The sequence below is a fragment of the Malurus melanocephalus genome, unplaced genomic scaffold, assembly GCF_030028575.1.
Source record: "Malurus melanocephalus ecotype Western Australia unplaced genomic scaffold, MMel_1.1 scaffold_80, whole genome shotgun sequence".
Classification (NCBI taxonomy): Eukaryota; Metazoa; Chordata; class Aves; order Passeriformes; family Maluridae; genus Malurus; species Malurus melanocephalus.
Window position 1 is genome coordinate 1,609,482 of NW_026623312.1, and position 10,795 is coordinate 1,620,276.

Below are 10,795 nucleotides of genomic sequence, written 5' to 3' on the forward strand. Positions count from 1 at the left end.
TTTTACTGGTGTCACCTGGTAAAATTCTGGAGAAAATTATTATTGAAGGTATTGAAAAAAACACCTGAATGACAATGCAAGACCCTGGTCACAAGCAGCATGGCTTCAGGAAGGGAAAGTTCTGCTTGTCAATCTATTTTTTTTTCACAACTAGATAACTGACCTAGTTTACCAAGGGAAACCAGTTGATGCAGTTTTTTGGATTTCAGCAGAGATTTTGATAYTGTCTCATACAAGATCCATCTGGACAAAACACCCAGCACACATCTGGATAAAAACATCCTGTGATGGGTGAGCAGCTGGATCACATGTCAGGCATCAAGGGTTACTGGCATGACATCACACTGGTGACCTGTCACTGGTGGGATTCCACAGGGCTCCATCCTCGGACCTGTAGTCTTCAACATCTTCATAAAAATTTGGACACAAGACTGGAAGGAATACTGAGTAACTTTGCTGATGATATTAAATTGGGAGATGCTGACATGAGGCTGGAAACCATCACCATGGAAAGGAACCTGGAGGTCCTGGTCAGTGGGAAGCTCGAACTGAATCAGCAGCCAGGAGAGACATCCCCGTCCTGGATGCCATCAGGCCCAACATCACCAGCTGGGCAAAGGAGGGGATTGTCCCTCTCTGCTCTGCACTGAGGCAGCCTCATCTTGAGTCCTGGGGGCAGGTTTGGGTGCCACAATTTAACAGAGACATTGAACTGTTAGAGCGTGTCCAAAGGAGGCCATAAGGATGGTGAAGGGCCTTGAGGGGAAGCTGTGTAAGGAATGGCTGAGGGCACTTGGTCTGTTTAGCCTGGAGAGGAGGAGACTGAGGGGAGACTTCATTGCAGTTACAACTTGCTTCTGAGGGGAGGAGGAAGGCAGGCACTGATCTCTGCTCTGCAGTGACAGTGACAGAACTCAATCAAATGGCATGGAGTTGAGTCTGGGAAGTTTTGGGCTAGCTATCAGGAAAAATTTCTTCCCCCAGAGGGTRTTTGAGCACKGGAAGAGGCTCCCCAGGGCAGTGGTCACAGTACCAGCCTGGCAGAGCTGAAGAAGCATTTGAACACTTCTGAGCCCATGATGTGACTCTTGGGGTGTCCTGTACAGGGCCAGGAGTCAGACTTTGATGATCCTCGTGGGTCCCTTCCAGCTCAGGATATTTTATGATTGCATAATTTTTTTTCTAAGTTTTCTTTTCCCAGCTAGAGGTGCTCTTGTTCAAATGCTTTTGGACTGCTTTGTAGTTTATGTTTTGCATATATACATTTATATATGTATGTACTTTTAAATTATTTTTTTTTTAAATCAAAAATCCTGTCATAACACTTAAAAATGGTGGTTTGGATCTCTTGATCCTGTAATGAAATTTTGTAAGGCATAATGGTGACTTTTACATTGCTAATATAGGATACCACATCCTCTCTAAAGCTTTCCGCTCATGTCAGTCCTAGGTGGCACAGAATAAAACTGCAGGCCCAGAAACACATTACCCAAGGACTTCTAAATTCAGAGCAGCACAGTCTTTGAAATATTGAGAGCTAATGTAATGTGTCTTGTGTTCAAAACTCATGTGTGACTGATCAGCCTCTGTATGCCTTGTTCCACTAAAGTTCTTGTCTAAAATCACACAGTGCTCTAAATGACCCTGGTGGGCACAGCAGTGAGTGCTAAAGCTGTACCTCATGACGCTTGCTAGTTCACATTTTGATCAAATGTGAGGAATATGTGACCTACGGCTAACTAAATATATTGCTTCTCACAGGTCCAGCTGAATCAGTGAGACATGTCTGTGTGTCTCAGGATACCAACTTGTGACTTGAAATACAAGTTATCATTTATTTATTTGGAAAAAGTATCCAGGATTGATTAATAAGACTTCATATAACCTCCAAACTGAATAATGGCTATAAATTATAATTTTCAGCTGAGATGCTGGGCAACTGACTAGAAATAGCTTTGAGATGAGATGAAGTGTGTAGAAGTTACATGTCTGAATTAGTTTCCAGTGCTGTCCTTCAACCTAAGAACAATGCTCTGGCTCCAGGAAGAAGGGCTTATTTTATCAGAAGTAAAACAGTGAATTTTTCTTGCACTTTGTTTTGTAAGGTGGCTTGGAGGTCTTTTTGAGGATSTGGATCCTCTTGTCTAAGCCCTGTGATATCCCCACCGTGAACAATGTATGAGCCATCTGCCCCAGTGACAGCATCCCTTTACCTTTGCGGTAGTCAAGATGAAACTGCTGCTAGTGCTGAACAAGGAAATCTGTGGGTTTTCTTAATTCTTTGGTTTTGTGGGAGGAATGGAAGCAGCAGGTTGTCCTTGCATATGTAGCAAGCATGATGGAATCCTGCCATGGCAGTGAATAATCCTATCTTTCTCTGATTTCCTCTTGTCCACCCAAAACCAAAACCAAAACAAAAATCAAACCAAACCAAACMCAAAACAAAACAAAGCTTTAACCAAAATTGACCCAAACTCAGGCTTTGGTGACAAATGTTATTGTTCTCTACTTTGTGCAGTGCACAATGCTGTAAGAAGCTTCTTTTTGTGTACTGAGTGGCACATAGTTTTTTCATGGCATAATTTTAAGTCCTGGAATATACATACGGAGTTGTTTTCCACACCAAAACAGTGCTAATCCCTTCAAACAGTGGGATTTTGTATTTCCCCTGCATTCCAGTCAGCATCAAAGTTTTAACAAAAAGTTCATTGATTGGAGTTGAACTGCACCCAGGCAGCTGTGATGCTATTAGTTATTGCAGGCTCCCTAGGGGTAATGTTTAGCACAGAAATTCTTCTGTACAGCCTCCCTGTGCAGTGATCTCCAGCAGACACCCTGTTTGCTCTGACTAATGACAAACCAGCCCTCATTTGAGGACAAGCTCATGAAAGCAAGTTTTAAGAGGCAAAATTTTGATACAACGAATTCCTAAACTTATGCAGTGAGCCCTAGGCTAAAAATGAAATCCTAATTCAACACTTCAGACCTGTTGTTGGATCATGCAAATGCAGGAAAGAGGCTGTTTTAAATATTCTTTTACAATCTAGGATCGATGAAAACCAAAAGCAGAGGACATCCATCACAGTCAGAGACATGAGTACTAATTTTGGAGGAGGAGGAAAAATTATGCATCATTGTTTCTCTAAACAACGTGTACAGCACATTTGTCATTTATCTGCATCGAAGAATGGTATAAACAGACAATAAAGAAGAATACCTCTATAGAAAACTGGTTGCTTATACACTCCTGTCTTTGCCCTACCTTCTAAAAATGCAACTACAGCTTTCGAAACAAAATATTGACCTCTAGCATGGATAGAACATCCTGCCCTTCCTTAATRCCCTTTTTTCGTTTTGTCCTCCTGTAACAATAGTAGTGCTAATGTGGCTGGAGAAAGRGACAGCAAAGACACAGAACAGGCAAAACGTGACAGAAACAGAAAGTGCTACATGTCCTTACAAGGTACAGCTCTGCCTCAGAGAGGTAATGTGCATGGTGAAAAGGTGGTATCACTGTATTAGGCACAGATAATATTTATTACTGGAAAAAGTTATGAGGCTGTGCTTCTGGGCCTGCAATTTACTCCWTCCAGCCCTCTGATTTCCCCTATCTCCTCTTGATTTAGTCCTTTGCCATATCCAAAAGAAGGAAGTTCTTCCAAGTGAGCTAGTGGTATACTATGCTTTTTGATCTTCCTTCTTATTTTGCACTTTAAAATCTTAATGTTCTTAGTCCTCTATGGGATTGCTCATTTTGCTGCAGAACAAAAATTTAACCTGGCTGCAAGTATAGCTGGAATGCAGCTTCTTACACGGAAAACAACTGGCAGAGAAATTCAGTTTTGGTCAGAACTTGYGCTGCAGTTGGGAGGATATGCATTCCTTGATTAACTTTGTAAGAAAGGCAGTTGGTTTTTCCAGGGTGCTTCTGTGTATTTCTGAGCAGGAATTGCTATGTTTGTCTGCAGTTCACAGTAGAGTGAGGGTTGCTGCACTTTTCAGGAAGGGATGAAGGTTGTTTTTAGAACACTGTGTGGGTTACCAAGGGCTGCACCTCTGATTGTTTGGTTTCGTTTTCAAGCAAGTGGCGTTCTACTTAAGAGATGCTCCTATGTGCCCTGCAGTACAATCTGTTGTGTTCCTGGTAGAAGGTGGAAATGTGGAAAGGCATGGGCAGGAAAGAGAGCATTGAAGGATAACTGGCAAATATCTTTGTCAACCAGGATGGTAACAGCTTGATGCACAAAGTATTATTGATGATTTTCAAAAGCAAGGACATGAAAACCAAAATGTTTTGTATCACCAGAGTTGCCCTAAGGATGATGCAGGAGCAGAGAGAGGTGAAGCACGCTGTGAAAAATTTGTAGTGGGCTGTGGAAAACAGTTGGGAATAATTCAACAGTAGCAGTGGATGTATTTCCTTGGTTCAAATACACAGAGAAAAAAATAAGCTCTGTATTCCTTCACATGAAACAGACCTTTAGTAGGTCAGTGAGACTGTGCTTCCTGTAGCGTCAATTCCCAGCCTTTGCTTCCTGGAATTACTGTCTCATGTTCTTGCAAGGATCATCCCAAAAGACTAACCAAGATGGCACAGAATTTATTTCAGTCTACTTATGCTAGGAATTAGGCAACTTTTAATGTAAGCAGCTTTCCTTAATATTTTTTTTTTCTGTGTGAAATATTTTTGTCTTCCTTTTTCAACACACAGTGCTGATGTCCCKCTATTCTGGACATTGTTTGCAAGTAGCTCAAGCTTTCTCAGAGAGAACATAAGCAATGCTGGAGCAATCAAGGTATTGAGGGTCCCAAGCAGAACATTGATGTACGAGAAATGAATGTAAAAACCGCATTATGGGCACACAACTCCAGTGTCTTTTCTATAACCAAGGCAACCATACCATTCACTTTTAAGTGCATCACCACTATTTACCAGGGGTGGARGACATCTGGCAGCCACCTTATTTTGCATTTAAAAACAAACTTTAGCAGTTCAAGTGTGGTTTGTGTTGCTTTGTTTTTCTCCTTTTGAATTTCATCTACCACTGTGCAGGGCTTGCTGGTCCTTCTCCTTTGGTTACTCAAACTTTTCTCAAGGACCTTTGGGTCGAAACTTCCTTTGCTCTCTCACTGCCTAAAAAGGCTTTCCAGGAAATCTGTGGCAATAAAGTTTAATTCCACAGTCCCTGGAGGCTTTGGGTCCTTGTATTAGGCACTGGATACATTAAAATTTCAGTGGGGCTGTTCAGTTCAGTATTAACCAGCTTTTCCTTGTCCTACTGTAGCTGGACTGCAGATTTTGCCTGCATGACAGTGAAAACTTCACAACAGCAAAGTTCTTGTCCCTCTTTCCCCGTCTGAATTTGGCTAGTGGTTTCCTTCTCCTTTTTTTTCCCCCTAGCTCTGAACTTTCCTTTTTGTTCTGCCTTCCACAATTTACTTGCCCTGCATTTGGCTTCCCCCTTGCTCTCTCCTTGATTAGGCTTAGCCTCTATTACAAGGTTCCCTTCTCTTCCCTGAGGAAAAAGMCAAGAGGATCTGGTGCCTTGGAAGGGCGGTTTTACGTGAGTGTGCATCCTCTGTCTGGTTCTGCACATGCAGCATTTTCCTCTTCCCAGCAGCAGTGAGCTGTGGGAAGCTCCTCTGCCTGTTGCTATGTGGCCATAGGGTGGCTGATATGGGGATCTGACGTCTGTAATTCCCAAATCATACAGAAACACTTCCTTCAGTATGCCCAGAAAAGTCTGTAAGAGCAGGAATGTGGCTTGGATTGGAGACAGAAGTGACAAATCTTTAGGACAGGCTTTTAGTTATTTCTGCTTTCYTTTCCCTCCCAACAGAAATGCAGAAATTCTAGCCTTTTTAACCCAAAGAGGGAAAAAAAGYAATTAAAAGGTGTGAATCTAATTATTGCCTTGGCTTAGAGTGAGTTTCTACAGGGAACAAAATGAACCTGACAGGAAGTGGGATGATATGATTTGCATAGGACAAAACCATTGCTGCTTTGAGTTTTGGAGGAGCTGACAGCAAGCCTTTCTATAGCATGTGAGCTTCTCCTGTTTTGCATATTGACCTTTCAGATTAGTCAACAGTGACTCATGATACTTTGCACCTTGAAGGGTGGCATTTTATGCGGAACATTTTTCAATTTTTTTTCTAAATTTCTTGTCAGTTACAGCCACAGACTGAGCAGAGGTTGGGTAAGTACAATCATTTAATACATTCCAGGCAATTTATATTTTGCAATGCAAGAAAACTGGAATTACCATGTTCCTTTCCCTCTCTTTCTTGCTTGTTTTGGCTGCTCTATTATCTCTTGCGTGCTCCACATTTGTTACCCAGACAGGTCTGTAGATGTTGCTTTACGGCAGTGTTGCAGAAGAACCTTTCGGTGTAGCTGGGAAAGGTGACTGTGCAGCTCCCTGGAGTTCAGAGGAGGTTTCCTCTCTCTCAAGGCTTTTGAAGAGTGGCATGCAATGACAGCAAACTTTCTCGAGGTTTTTGCATGTTTCATCATCATCTTCTTTCAAAACTTAGGTTCTCTGTCGAAAACTGGACAGTAGATGTTGCCAAGTGTGTGCACTGCAGTCAAGGCCATACCCTAAAATATCCTTCCATTTTGCTATTAGCTGTATGTAATGAAGAGGAAGAAGATTGGATGGCAAGGGAGAAACATGGCATAATAAACCAACTTTTTGTCTCTCTATTGCTCCAGTCTGTTCACTGGACAATATTTACTCCTGGGAAATAACAGGAGTCTTGCCCTGAACCTTCAAAAACTCCAWTTCAAAGGGTCTGAAAAGGCCTTCTAAGATTTCTTTTAATCGATTGTTACATGCGGTGTCTGCAGTAACATGAAATAATACTGTTTTCAGAAGAAATATATAATGTAAAAGGACAAAGGTTACTTGATGGAACACCAAAGATTTGAGCAGGAGTGCTGGCTCACCAGCTTGCTCTGTCCAAGGTGTGTGGGTGAATGCTAAGCTCTCAAGAGGAGGCATCTCAGGCTCCCTGTGGAATACAGCAGGGCCTGTTCCCTGTCCTGTCCATGCTGCAGCTTCACAGACTTGGCATAGCTTTTCGGGAGCAAATGTTCAAGATACCTGGAGCCATTTATTCTCGCAGCCTACTCAGTGTGGATACTGCAGAAATGTATTACCGATGTGGGAGCTTCAACTGCTGTTAAACTACTTCAAAATACTGTTTAGCTACTGTTCTCTGYTCTTGTTGATTGGTGGTTTAATGATACTGGATCAAACCCTCAGAGGGAAACTGGCCAGGGCTGGGRGGAAGGTACTTTATGCTATGAAAGACAATACCAGAATAAAAAATGAGAGGATGAGTTAGGGAATAGGTAGGAAGCACCTTCTGATCTGCACAGAAGGTTGAAAAACAAATTTCCAAGAGGAATAGTTTCAGAGCATTTGCTTTTTTAGACAGATCTTGAGAAGTTTATGACTCAAAGTAATGTTTAATGTATGTGAAAGCTGAAAGTCACTTTTTTTTTCCTTCTTTTTTTCTTGCCGTGCAAAGGTTTTACGACTTACATGTCCTTTTAAAATTTGCAAACTGAGCACATAATATTTTGTTGCAGAGGATCGTTGCAGTTAATATTGGATTTGATTATAGTGCAGATGTATGTTTTACATTGTTGTTGATGTTCTAATTGTGCAGGACAGGAAACCATGAACATAAGGACATGACAATTTCCATAATGAATGACTAAACACTATAAGAAATGCTTGAACAAACACTCAAAAGGAATTTTAATACCTAATCCATGGTAGCAGAAGCATCAGAGGAAGGAAAGAGACAAGATATTTACTGTGGTTTAGGTGTAGTTTTGTGTTTTAACATGGTTTTCTCAGTAGATCCTCTTCAGTCTCACAAGAATAGATTTGATTTTTCAATTTGGTTATGGTGCAGCTTTTAAACAAGGGTGCTGAARCAGGGGACAGTTGTAAAAATTGACACCCGCTGATGGTGTCCATACTGTCCATACCCCTTTAAAAGAAACACATTTTAAACTTCTGTGTCTATTGGGTACCTGTCTAAGAGCATGTGGATGAGGGGAGGAGGGGGTCCTATTGGCAAGGAAAATTCTTTGTGGTACTGGATGGGTGCAAGGAACTCAGATGTGTCCTGGAGAAACAGAAAGTGACAAATAATAGCCTTGAAAGGTCCTTGACAAATCAGTGCCATGGCTTGACTGGGATCGAAGAGGAATCCATAATATTCTTTCCAGTCTTGAAACCTGGGTCTGGAGGCTACAGAAGCCTTGGAATAACTTTCCGTCAACAGTCAGAGCAATTCCAGCAAGGGACAAGTCAGAGGGAGCTGGAAGACCCCCCAGTCACCAGACATGCTGAGTTTGAAGGCTCTGCCTGATACAAAGCACATCTGTGGTGTCAATGAACTTCCATGACCCTCCTGACCTCAGCAGCTCCCAGCAGCAGTGAGATTCTGACTGGGGCAGCCTGGCTGGGATCCCTGCTAAGGACACTTCTGTCCCCTGAGACAGCTTGGCAATAGCATCACTGCAGTGCCCACCCAAAACCTCCTTAATTCCTGGACRCTACCGCATTTAAAGGCAATACAAAATTCCCTGAACTCAAAAGCAGTTCAACCTTTACAGAATCTTTTGTGGAAGAATTGTGTCTTTATCTTGCAGCATCAGAGGACGAATGCTGTTTCAGAGGGGGTGCTAGTCCATATTTGACCCAGTCTATGTGTATTTAATGGTGTCACAGAAGTCACAGCAGAATCACACCTTCTCTCTCCTCCCCSTGACTCCTTTGTAATGCATCTCTGAAGCAAAGCTTACCAAGAGACAAAAATGAAGTGCTTAACTTTGATCTCCATGAAGAAAAAATTAGAAAAATACAAGACACATAGGACACTTACAGTAAAACTTCTCCCTAGTTAAGTTTGCTTTTCTGCAAGTGTTTTGCTGTTCTTTGAAGCCCCATTTTACAGCAGCTGATGTTGGATTTCTGTACAATCCAAACTGCACCTGCAGTTTTATGCATGAGTGAGGGGTGTGCGATGAAGGGTGATGGATGAAGCCATGAGACCATTTGGACAGCAGCTGCCACCTCACTGCTCAGAGCCAGGGTGGCCCTGATGGCCAGACCTGGCTGCCCAGTGCCCTGAGGGCTGGCATCTCCTCCATGSGCCCTGGACAACCCCAAGACAGAGGGATGGATACTGGAAGGCTGAGACCCTTTCCCAGGAGAGCCCTGCCTTGATTTGTGTGCTGCTTGCCCAGTGGCTGCATAGTGACACTGACAGCTCCATTCATGCCTGGCTTAATTCAGGCAAAAACTACACATTTGCACGGAAGACAACTTTTCTTCATTTTTCAAAACCTATATTGTTGCACTCTCTTTTTCCCATTTGTGCTCAGTATCAGTGAAGCATAGTCCTGTCATGTGAGCTTGACTTAAAATGTTAGTATTTGGACAGGAGGGTATTAGACAAGCTCTGTCTCCTGCTCTCCTCTATTAATAATTTGCTCTGTGCCTTTTTTTAAAAGTGGGTATGTAGTAAGATGACAGCCGTGTTTTGTGTGAATGGATTTCTCTCAAACAGAAATAATCAGCTGACACATGGCTCAAGGCCTATAGCAGAGACAGAAAGAAGAGTTTCAGGAGGAAAATACAGACAAAGTAAACAAATGGAGAGATTAAAGTGAAATCTCATTCTGTGAGAAACAGTGCCCATGTTTTGGAAAAGAAAAAAAAATTGTTGAATAATCCCTGTTAATCCACAAAGAACACATGCTGGCTGACTGGAGAGCTGGTACTATTTCTTATTGAAAAACATTCACATCTTTATTAGGTAAAGTTAAAAACAAACAAAAAAAAAAACAAATCTCTGTTAATAAAGACTACAACTCAACACAGGGTTTCACTTTCATTTTGCTGCTCTATTTTCTCTCTTAATCATAGAAGGTGGTAACTACCTTCTTAAAAAAATGTAAAAACCAAAAACCCAACAACAATAAAGCATGAGTAGAGTGTCCTACCAGAAAYCTCTCACAAAAGATTGACTATTATTTGCAGCACAGAACTCCTGCTGATTGAGGAGAAAAAGATTTGGTAGTGGACATAGGCAGACCTCTGAGGAAAAGACTCAAATATTAGCAAAAGCATTAAGATGCCATCTAGAAGAAGTGGAACCTGGGCCCTTACTGCAATACTCATGATTTCTCATGTTGCTGGAACATTTTCCTCTAGCTTTTACCCCAAACATTTCCTAAAGAGCCATCTAAATCCTCAGGCACCGGTGAACATACCCCTGTCCCGTGTAGCAGAGTACAGCTGACCTCCTGCATGTGCAGGCAGGATAATGAGGAGGTTTGATTGGGTTATTAATTATGAGCCTCTTGATGCAATTGGTGTAAACTGGGTCTGCTGCCTTAGAGAGCGAGGTGCATTTTCCACCCCTGTGCCCTGCCCTGCCTACAACAAAGAGCAGCTGTGCACGTGGAAACTGGGTTTGAGAAGCAGCTCTTACCCCATRGCTCACAGTCAGTTTGCCCAGGCACTGTAGATTACTTACCCTATCAGCCTTTTTTCTTTTCAGCTGTATTGGTGCCTAAGCTTCCCGGTGACAGCCAGCTTCAAAAAATAAAATTGTGTTTTAAAACTATCCAAACCTTAGAAAATTGGTGGCTCCTTTTGCTCCTCAGAATTTGCACAGCTCGGCAAATAAACAGCCGCAGGCATGTAAAGAGTTCTTGTTCAAAACAACCAAAAGCCCTAAATATCTCAAATATCTGGAAAATAAA